Consider the following 11,057-nt stretch of genomic DNA (forward strand, 5'->3'; position numbering starts at 1 on the left):
TTTACACCTAATTAAGTAGGTTCAGTGGAGTGGCTTGCTAGAGGTTTAATTTCTTTCTGCTAAGAAGAGATAGCAGGATCTTCCTTTGCAAGGCATTTTTTGCATCCAGATACTGTCACCAGGAGAATTGGACTAAGGATTTGTTGGCATACTTTTGTCATAATTTAAAAGAATGCATCTATAGCATAAAATAAACTAAAAATCAAATGTCTATGTGCAACAGACAGAAAGGGGAAGTGAGGCCAGGGGAAGGGAAGAAGGCAGAGAAAAAAGGATACAAATATGAAAAGGGGGGGAAGGGAAGGATTAGATTCTCTCCCTCCTTCCCCTCAAGGACATCAAGATTGACAGACTGTACTGATAAGACCCAAGCTGCTTTGCTTGCTGTCCTTACCCACCTGGCTAAGGGAGCAGGAGTCCAAGATGGGATCTTTCTGCAGATGACATCTGAATCTGTTACAGGTACAGAGCTCAGAGGACAATTTTGTCACTGATGCATGAGGCACGGTAGAACCTAGAGTCCTCAGGGTTCTGGCAGGACTGCAAACCGGGCTGCCAATAAAAATTAGGAGGACTGGGTCCAAAAAGGAGCTGGGAGGCAGAGGCAAAGGGGGAATTTTTATGCTGCAGTTAGGATTTTTCTGACAGTAATAGCACTTTTAAAGCCAGCACTGAAGTTTTCCTAATGCAAAGGCTTTAATTTAGCCATTTCTGGCAAAATAATACCTTACTAAGCATTTAGAACACGAGTCCTTAACCTTTTTGGTGTCATGGACCCCTTTGGCAGTAAAGTCTATGGACCCCTCCTCAGAATAATATAGTTTTTATTTTAACAGTATAATTTTCAAATGCAACATTAGAAAATACTAAATTTCACTTAGAGATTAATGAAAAAATTATATCTATATGTAATTTTTCCCACTCAAGTTCATAGACCACTGAAATCTATCTACAGACTCCTTAAGGATCCAAAAACCTCAGGATAAGAATCAGTGCTTCAGAAGAAATATACTAATGTTACTAAAATGTTATAATCTCAGATTTTAACATTTTTCCTTTGAGGCCCTCACAGCACTACTCAAAAATCCATATTTCATCTCTACCAGAGATGAAAGAGTATCATTTCTCCCCATTTTACAGGTGTCAGAACTGGAACACAAGAAGTCTCAGTAAAAAAAGCATTTGATTTCAGTTACCATGGTCAGTCTCTCTCACTAAAGAGGATGGAGCAAGGGCAAAGAGGCCTCTTCGTCCTAACCCAAGGCTCTGAGAGAACAGCCTGGGCTTCCTGATATCAAAACCAACACCCAATCTTAATCACGAATTAAGCTCTGACTAATGTTGGCCTATTTCCAAGGAATGGGTCACTAATGGTATGAATGTAGATGTTCTCTCGCTTAGTTCCTTTCTCTAGTTACAAGTTGAAATTCTTCAGAAGTTAGTTCCCTTGACTACAAGCCTAACAAACAGCTTCAATTTTATCTTAGCAATTTATTACTTTTCCCTCAAATTCTCCTTGTTCAAGAGTCCCAGGCCTAACAATTACTTGCCATCTGAAGCACAAAAACCAGTCCTATAAATCATTCCATCACTTAACTGCTAGGGATAAGACAATACAACTGATTCAGGCACAACCTGCCTACTTAAAAGCCCACCCTGGTCCACTGAACCTAACACTAGATCAAATGGGCCAATTTTCCTCTCTTCTCTGAATGTCACTAAACTAAGAGATAGGAGCAGTTGACTGACTAGGCAAGCCAGTCTCCTCTCCTATACACTTGGAGAATTTAATCTACTTTATAGTTTCATTCATTTGAAGGCTGAGGTTCACCCTGAAATCTCACCTTTCCTCAATCCCTTCTATAAAGAGTATTAAACCTGCTTTCCTTCCAAGAGATAATTTAAGCTCTGAAAAGCTCTCTTCTTCCTAGAAGGTGAATGAGAAATCAGGACAGCTCTGTCACAGGATCAGTCAGGCAGCCATGAATTGCCACAATTTTCCTGGAGAAGAAACCTTTTCACTACAGACAGGAGATTTGGTCCTTGCATTGCAGGCAAAATAAACTTGACTCTCTCCTAAGAGATATCCCACAGTCTAGCCTCTGGACTGGCCTTTTCCTCACTCTTGTGGGAAGAGGAAAGGCAAGAATGAGACCTCCTAGTGACTCTGCTCTGAATAGTAAATGCAGGAAACTTGTAACTAAAGCACAAAGAACTCAGGGGAACGAGTTGTACCAGGGTGCCCAAGGTTACACAGTGGGGAAAGGCTCTGTAGGCTTTCTGATACCACTTCCTAAGAGATAGATTGAAGCAACAGCAGGACAAAAGGCAGAAAAAAACCCCAAACATCAAACACCTGCCTATGTTGGGGGCAGGGGGGAGGAATAGGTTCTGGAGGTGAAGAGTGGAGTGAAACCAGACAATCCCTAGGAAAACTGGGGCAGGGAGCAGAGAAGTAAATGAGTAAGGAAGGGCACGAGAACGAGAAAAGGAAAAGACCTAGAAGAGATGCCGGTGTCTCAGTGTCCTTGCCAGAGAAAGGTCTGTGCAGCCCCAGCCTCTCTTATCCCCACCCCCAAATCTCCCTGCTTTGCAACTATACCCGCAAATCAGAAGGAAGAGGATCATGTCTAGCTGCAAAAGGGGTCTGGGAACAGGCTGCAGTGCAGGGCACTCCCGTGGCAGATGGAGGTGTCTGTGTAAACCGTTCTCCACCAGCGTGCCCCCTGCCAGCCAACACCTGCCTTTCCTTTCACAGGAGCAAGGACTCTGGAAGGCTCCCTGTCTCCCCTCTCCCAACAATTCCCGTCTTCCCCAGTTCTGGTACAGCAAAGACCCAAAGATTTTTGATCCATCCGGGGAAGGGTTGACACTATTTTCTCTATGCTTCCTTCCCGCTTCCTTCTTCCCCCCCCCCCCGCCCCCCCATCTCTGTCTCCTGTGTCCTTAGCCTTTCTGGACCCGAACCTTTCAAACCCTGGCACGCCCCCAAGTGTGACTCCTCCCTTTCCCTAGGATCCCAGCTCCCCCCTACCACCACCAGTTCTACCTGGGCTGCTCTCCACTGCCCAGGAGGGATGGAGAGAACTACGGCCATCTCTTGCGACTGTCCCGCCACCCCAGGGGATGTTTGCCTTCTACTACCTACGCCAGCATACGGTGCTGAACGCTGAGCCCAGGCCCCTTTCCTCCCCACTCCCCGACGTCCCTTTGTTCCAAGCAGGGGAAAGTTGCCAGTTTGCACCTCTCTCCCCTCCCCAACCCCCGCTGGAAAACCAACCCCAAACATTCGGTCTTCTCGGGAGCCAGACTCGAAAGCGAAAGCAAAGGAGGACCAGAGATGAAACACCCTACAGCGTGCGCGCGCACGCACAACACATCCACACACTCACAGACCCCAACAGATCCACACACACACGTCACCCCCTCCGATGCCCACCAGCCGCCTCGCCCTCCCTTCTCTCCCCGTCCCTGCCCGACACTGGCCACCTCCCAGCTGCGGGAGGCCTCTCCAAAGGCTCCAGACGCACCTACCAGTGCGGGGACCAGAGGCTGAGACCACTAACGCGAGGGTACGGGGCCCGCCGGGCCAGCCGTCCGCTGCAGGTGCTGCCCAAGAGCGAGATCTTAGCTCCGTCTGTGCGTCCTCTTCCTCCTCCTCCTCCCTGGGCAGGAGCGCTCGCCTCCTCCGCCTCCTCCCCACCCCCACGGCAGCCTCTCTGGGGCGCGCGCTGGCTCGCTCTCCGTCGCCTCTGCGCTGCGCCTTTCTCTGTTCCGCCACTCAGTCCCGCATTGTCTTCGCTTGCTTAGGAAGATGCCTGGAGAGCGAGGGGGCTATTGCGGCCGTGGCTGAAGATTTCAGTGTACCAGTGGCACTCACCCATAGTATGGATGCGGTTGCCGACTGCACATGCTCCCTTCTGCCGGTCGGCCTTCCCCCAATCCTGCCTTAACTCCTTCACTGCTTGCCCTGTCTAACGCCCGGTAGGGTCTGCCTCCCCTTCCTCCTGGGCTGGAGCGGGGATCGGAAAGGCGGGAGAGCCCCAGATAAGGATGAAAAACAAATTTCTGTCCCTGGTTGTGAGGCACAGAATCCTCTAGCCTCGACTCCCGCCCTCTCTTCTTTCCTTCCTAATCATCTCTTCCAGACCTGCGGGATCCCCAAAGACCCCACTTCTCCTCTGTTTTCCTGATTTCTCGGCTTGAGACCTCTTTCCTACCCCCACCGCTCACACTCATTGTGGAGCAGCATCCACGGTGCATGCTGCCCCAATTACTTCAGCTTTGGGTTTATCTGCAGGCTGGGGCTTCTCAAAGTAGATGCCATCTAGCTGCCAAATGAAACAAGTTTGCTCTTTCTGGGGATGGTCTGGAAATCGTGGTGTTTGGAGCTTCCAAACAGAGAGAGGCTTAATTTGCTGAAAAACCTGGAAGACCTCACCTGTCACGGCCTTGATTTCCCTTTGGTAGGTGGGAAAAAAAATCCTTCCCCGCACCTCTGAGTGAGGCAGAGGTCACCCTTCCTTCCCAAAGGCTGAGTAACAGGTGTTTATGCTACGTCATGTTCTCTTTAATTATTCTGATTTATTTCTTTGCCTCAGGGTGTTGATAATTTGAAGATAGGAGTGGCAGTGCTGCCGAGGAGCTCTGTGCTCCTCCCTCTCCCTGGCCTGCATCCACAGCAGGCTGATGGCAGAATGAAACCCATCGAATGGAAGAGTGGCAGGAAATCTCCCTTTCAGTATTTTCTTGCTTTGGAGAAAGACTTCCTATCATCTTTCCATTCCATACAGGAAACAGAGGCATTACAAGGCTTTGACTTTGGGGCCTTCTGTCCTTGAGACAATAACTTCCAGCGGATGGCAGCTGCCTGTGGCTAGCTGCTGCAGTTTGTTCCTAGAGTTGCAATGGAAAAGGTGAGATCATACTGAGCTGGAACTGGGACCACTGTGAGGTGCAATCCAGAATTGCTAATCAGGGACCAGTGCGGAGAGGTTAGGGGGCAGGTAGCAGAAAAAGGAGACTTCCAGAAACCTCAGTGCCTGGGGCCATGAGGCCAAAACACTTGACATTCCCTCTGGTTCCTTCCTTTCCCTGTTCTAGATTGCAGACCTAGAGCAGCAGCAGGGTCCTGAATGACAGCGCTCACTCCCTCATCCCTTTTTCATTCCCTGCAGGGATGGAAGGAAGATATGGTTGGGCAGAAAACTTGTGCAGTCAATAGGAAACTTTCCCCTTCGTCTTTGTGCTATGCTAAATAAACTACCTGGCTGCTGAATATTTATTGCTTGTATAATATTGAGTACATTTTCCAAATAAAAGATGGGGCTCTGGGGCTTCATGTTTTGTTATTTTAATAATCCCAGATAATAGCCCTATATTGGAATTAAGAACCAGTCAGTGAAGGTTTCTTTTTGTGCCCAGTCATTTGACTTGTTATTGTTTAGTAGAGGGAGGTTCATACATGTACTCTATCTAGAGAGGCTCTCCTGTGCACTGTCAAAGAGATCTGGATGAGACCATTGAGCTAGTACTGTGAGTAGATAGTGTATATGGGGAGCAAATTATATTTTCCTGACTGTGAAAAAAAATAATGCTCTGTGTTTCTGCAGGGTTATGCAAAGCAATAACAGGCCATCGGTGGGCTTCCTGTACTATTGTAGGGCCCCAAGGGTCCTATGGAATACTCATGAAGTACACACACACACACACACACACACACACACACACACACACACACAGAGTCTATAGCCTTATCAAACAAGCGTTAACAGAGTTCTACAAAACTGGAAAAAAACCCAAAACCCCAATGCATCTGGCATCTGAGACCCAGCCTAGCTGGGAGAGATGTCACCAAAAGGCTGGCTTTTTCTTGTTCGGTCATGTCCAAATCTTCGAGACCCCATTTAGAGTTTTCTTGGCAAAGATACTGGAATTTCCTTATCCAGTTCATTTTCCAGGTGAGGAAACTGAGGCAAAAAGGGTTAAGTGACTTGCCTAAGACCACCCAGCTAGTAAATGTCTGAGGCCAGATGAAGAGGAGTGCTCCTGGACTGGCATTCTATCCATTGTGCTACCTAGCTACCCTCCACTGACCTACCAAGGGATGATTTTGTTGGCTACTACTCAACTCATGCATTTAAGTGTTATGATCTTCATCGTAGGAGGGAAGGAACCTTGGCTAATGAAATCACAGATCTTTACAAATATTCAAGAAAATGGAAGATAATATCAAATGCAATCTGGAAAGTCCTTGGAAACTTTGGAAGCTCTGCTGTTTTAGGAGTGGCAGGTATTGGCCACAGTGGGTTCGAGGGGATTACTGAGCTGAGTAGTCTGAGATCTTGCTTCAGAGATGCTCTGTTCATTCAGTTGAGGATGAAGAGAGGAGGACCCTGTCTTCACTTCTTTCGAAATACAATACAACAAAGACAACCAGCCTTCAGAGACCCTAGGGGAGGCTATCCTAATAAAAGAAACTTGAAATTCTTCCACTCAGAGCCTATCCCTTCTATGGTCAGGAAACCTGACTACTTCTCTTCATTTTTTACTTCTTAGGAACCCATTTGTTCTCCTTGAATTGCCTGATGTGGTGATCCTCCCTCAGTTGCCTTCAGGTCCCTGGTTTCTTCTTACCTTAAAGATTAATATCAGAGACTCAGACTTATCTGGAGATGGGTGGAAGAAACACACAAAGTTTTCATCCTACCTCCATGTATGATGTCTCTCTAGGCAAACGAATCCCTTCTTGTCTGAGCAGAAACTAGGTGGCTCAGTGGACAGTGGCCTAGAAATGGGAGGTCCTGGGTTCAAATTTAACCTCAGACACTTCCTAGCTGGGAAACCCTGGGCACTTAACCTTATTGCCTAGCCCTTATCACTCTTCGGTGTCTTGGGACCACTACACAGTATTAATTCTAAGACAATAGGTAAGGGTGTAAAAAGAAAAAGAAATTAGGACTAGGTCAAGAACAAAAAGCTGGCCTTCAGGTTGTGCATTTCAACTTCAGGTTGTGCATTTCAACTTTTCCTATAATTATTCAGAGATAGACATAGGCCTCCTCCCAGGGAAAGTTGAGAAAAAAGCTATTCTCCCTGGGCAGTCCCGGTAGAAAAGCCTTTGTGAGCCATCAGGTACAACATTCTCATTCTGGCTCTTCCAGGCTTGACAAATGTCAGGATGGAAACTTTTATTTTGCTAAAATACCCTCAAGACCCCTAGGTAGACCCAATTCTCCCTGGGTTCATGAAAGGCAGTATGAGCATTTTTGATGTTATTGTTCAGTCATTTTTTTTTTTAGTTTTGTCCAACTCTACATGATCCCATTGGGGTTTTCTTGGCAAAGATACTGGAATGGTTTGCCATTTCCTTTTCCAGCTCATTTTACAAATGAGGAAACTGAGACAGAGTTAAATGGCTTCCAGAGCTAGTAAGTGTCTGAGGCCAGATTTGAACTCAGAAAGAGGAACCTTCCTGACTCCAGGACCAACACTCTATCCATGGCACCATCTAGCAGCCTAGCATGGGCATAAGGAAAGCATTAATGGTGCATGCAGTTAGTCCACCATAGCTTCAAGAGCTGTCTCTGCCATTAACTATTTATAAGACCTTAGACGACTTATTTAGCCCCTTTAAACCTTAGTTTCCTCTTCTGTAAAGTGGGAATGATAATATTTGCCATTCCTAGGCTTTACTGGCCAAAAAGGTCAAAGGAGATGAAGTCTTTAACATTTTAAAGCATTGGGGGGAGAGGGGGAGCCGCTAGGTATCTCAGGGAATTGAAAGCCAGGTCTGAAAGTCCCGGGTTCAAATGTGACTTCGGATACTTCCAAGCTGTGTGACAGTGGACAAGTCACTTAACCCCCTTTGCCTAGCCCTTACCACTCTTCTGCCTTGGAACCAGTACATAGTATTGATTCTAAGACGGAAGGGGAAAACATTTTAAAGCACCGTATTCATAAATGCCCCACAGGAGTAACTAGATGACCTCACCATAGAGAGCCAGCCTTTCCGTCTTGAACTCTATCACATCGTCAAACAGCTGTGGGACCCATGCATTTCCCTGCTTTATGCTTTGCTTGAAGACAAAGATCACTGGACAAAGTTATTTCTATCATGTATATGAAGGGATATTGAATGATTTTGATGTGATGGTGATGATAAATATCTTGTTTTAAAAGAAAGTCAGGCAGAATTTTGCTTCTATCAAATTCAATGTTTTTTAAATAATCAACAAACAATAACCACAATAAGATGTTATATTCTTTGTCTTTTATTCAATTGCTAAATAGCAAAGGTGTCATCTGTTGTTAAATATTGCTTGCAAAAGCTTTCTTGTTCTCTATTTATCAGTGTGATAGAGGAGCTTCAGCAGAGTCCAAGATGAAAAAGGGAGGCCTCTATGGTGGATGCTCCTGTGGGGCATTTATATCACGCTCTAAAATCCTAGATGTTTCATCTCCTTTGCTCTTCACTGTATGGATTCCAGCAGGCATTTTTGCCCTGGGACAGAGTCCCTGGAACACTATAAAGCCTCCTGGGTGAGAGTTATAATGACTCAAAAGAGCATGGTTTAACCATCGGTTCAGGAAAGACTGAAGAGGATCTATTGACCAGATTATCATCTCCCTTTGGGTGGAAACTTATAGAACCTGCTCATACATATTTATCTGAGATGTCCCATACAGATGGAAAAAAGAGTTGGGCTTGGAGTTGAACAAAAGGAGATCAGGCTGGATTGCCTTTATGAGAATCCAGATTTCCTGAAATGAGTCCAAGCTTCCCATGGAAACAAAGGCCCATCTTTTTATTGCTAACATTTGCCAAAATGCCAATATTTTACGTGTTACTGTATTGCAACAAGAAGACTAAAGGGCAGCTAGGTGACTCAGTGTATAGAGATGGCCTGGAGATGAAAGGTCCCACTAGAAAAGTGGTCCCTCTAACCCTATTTCATAATAATTCAGAAAAAAAATCACAAAATGAAAGAAGCTAAAAAATACTATAAATTGGATCAGCTAAGTGGCTCTAGGCCTGGAGACAAGAGATCCTGAGTTAAAATGTGACCTCAGACATTTCCTAGCTGTGTGAGCCTGGCCAAGTCACTTAATCCCCATTGCCTAGCCTTTGGAACTGATATTTAGTATTGATTCTAAGACAGAAGGTAAGGGCTTAAAAAAAAAAAAGACTTGAATTATAGTAGTCTACCAAAAAACAAAACAAAACTGGAGACCACATAGAGGGTAATAGAGAGGTATATGGTAGTATTGAGCAGGCTGAAACAGGAAACCAATGAGGAACTTTAAAGATAAATAAATAAATAAATGAGGAATAAAAATTGCCATTGAGGAAATTTTGATAGGAAGTTCACACAGTGAGATTAAGGGAGAGAATGTGGACAGCAGGGGTGCCCCACTAGTATCTTTACAATTTTAGGAGAAATTGAGGAAGACTTTTGGCACTTTAAGTGTGGCAAACTTCTGGGTCCATAAAGAAAAAGACAAAATTTACACAGGATGGGCAGGCATGCGATCTATTGCAATCTGTAGCATTGGAAGGAAATCCCAGATCAATGAGATCTCATATATTTATGAGTATATAAATGCCAGTAGCAATCATAATATTATTATAATTAATCAACAAGCACTTAAAAAAACCACTTACCTTCTGTCTTAGAATCAATATTTTATATTGGTTCCAAGGCAATTGGAGTTAAGTGACTTGCTCAGGGTCGCACAGCTAGAAAGTATCTAAGACCAGATTTAACAAGCACCTTCTTTTTTTTTTTAGTCCTTATTTTTCTGTCTTAGAATGAATACTGTGTATTGGTTCCAAGGCAGAAGAGTGGTAAAGGCTAGGCAATGGAGGTTAGGTGACTTGTTTAGGATCACATGGCTAGGAAGTATCTGAGGCCAGATTTAAACCTAGGACCTCCCATCTTTAGGTCCGACTCTCAATCTACTGAACCACCTATCTGTCCCCAACAAGCACCTTTAAAGTGCCTGATATGTGCCAGGTACTATTCTACCTAGTCTATAAATTTATAATTTAAATTATGATTATAAATTATAAATAAATCAATTCTTTATTCTATAAATATAAGCAAAGCAATCTTACCTAAAGAGAAAGGTAGAAAAAGGGAATATTGAGCAGTAGTAGCAGATCCACTGGCATTTTGGAGAAGACATAGGCTGAGGGGAATTCCAAGAAAAAGATACCTTTCCCCCATTCCCTTCATGGGATCTATCTATCCACCGACACAATAATGACTTGCCAGTATCAGAGAAGGCTCTGTGCTCTCTGAGCAAAGCAGAATTGCAGTGGCTCAAAAGAAACATGAAAGGTACAAATTTTGAGTCATCCCATCCCAAAGGGTCATAGAGGGCATTTGTGCCCAATCTGTGGTGGAGCTTTCTGAGCTCATGTTGGTTTGATCAACTAACAACTAACTAACACTGTACATTGACTTCAATATAGTGATGTCACTTTGGTCCTCTTCCAATATGAAGTACAACAACAAACCGTAACATAAACTGCTATTTTGTTATAAATATTTCCAGGAAAACTGAACTTAGCCTCCATCACAAAAGCTATTGGCTAATTAGAAAGAGACATGAATGTAAAATTAGACAGGGACCCAAAGTTCTGCTTAAATGTTTTTTAAATAACAATGAGTGACACAGACTATCTTGGGGATAGTATCAAATAGGATTTGCCCATTCAATCCAAAAATATGGGGAGGAACAGAAAGGCCTTGACAATTCCCAGTCCCAGAACTTAAGAGATAAAACTTTAACAACAACAGAAAAAGAAAACTTCCAAATACAGTGAAGAAATATGAGTTAAGAGAAGCCTAGGAGATAAACCCAGAAAACAGTAACTCTACAATAATTATAAGTAGCCTCAGAGCCAAGACAGGTTGGGCCATAAAGATTCCAAAAGTGAAAGAAAGAAATGAAGCAAAGGGTAAAAAATAAAATTAAGGCTCTTGAGGGGAAAAAATGGCTAGAGCTGGACCATATTTCAATAAACCATAAATGAAAATTGTCTAGATATA

The 11,057-nt window shown here is 44.2% G+C and overlaps 1 protein-coding gene across 5 annotated transcripts in view; it reads right to left on the reverse strand.

The window, feature by feature from the left end:
- TMEM229B (transmembrane protein 229B) overlaps positions 1–10,262 on the reverse strand; it is a 73,317-nt gene extending 63,055 nt beyond the window's left edge. For 2 of the 5 annotated variants that reach the window (XM_007473071.3, XM_007473075.3), the window contains exon 1: positions 3,535–3,673. The gene's annotated coding sequence lies outside the window, so the exon portion shown is untranslated. Of the gene's footprint in view, positions 1–3,530; positions 3,674–10,117 lie in introns of those variants that run through there. The other 3 variants (XM_007473073.3, XM_056810937.1, XM_056810936.1) reach the window with 2 other exon arrangements.
- Between the last annotated feature and the right edge of the window lie 795 nt (positions 10,263–11,057).

The sequence above is a fragment of the Monodelphis domestica genome, chromosome 1 (assembly GCF_027887165.1).
Source record: "Monodelphis domestica isolate mMonDom1 chromosome 1, mMonDom1.pri, whole genome shotgun sequence".
NCBI classification, from domain to species: domain Eukaryota; kingdom Metazoa; phylum Chordata; class Mammalia; order Didelphimorphia; family Didelphidae; genus Monodelphis; species Monodelphis domestica.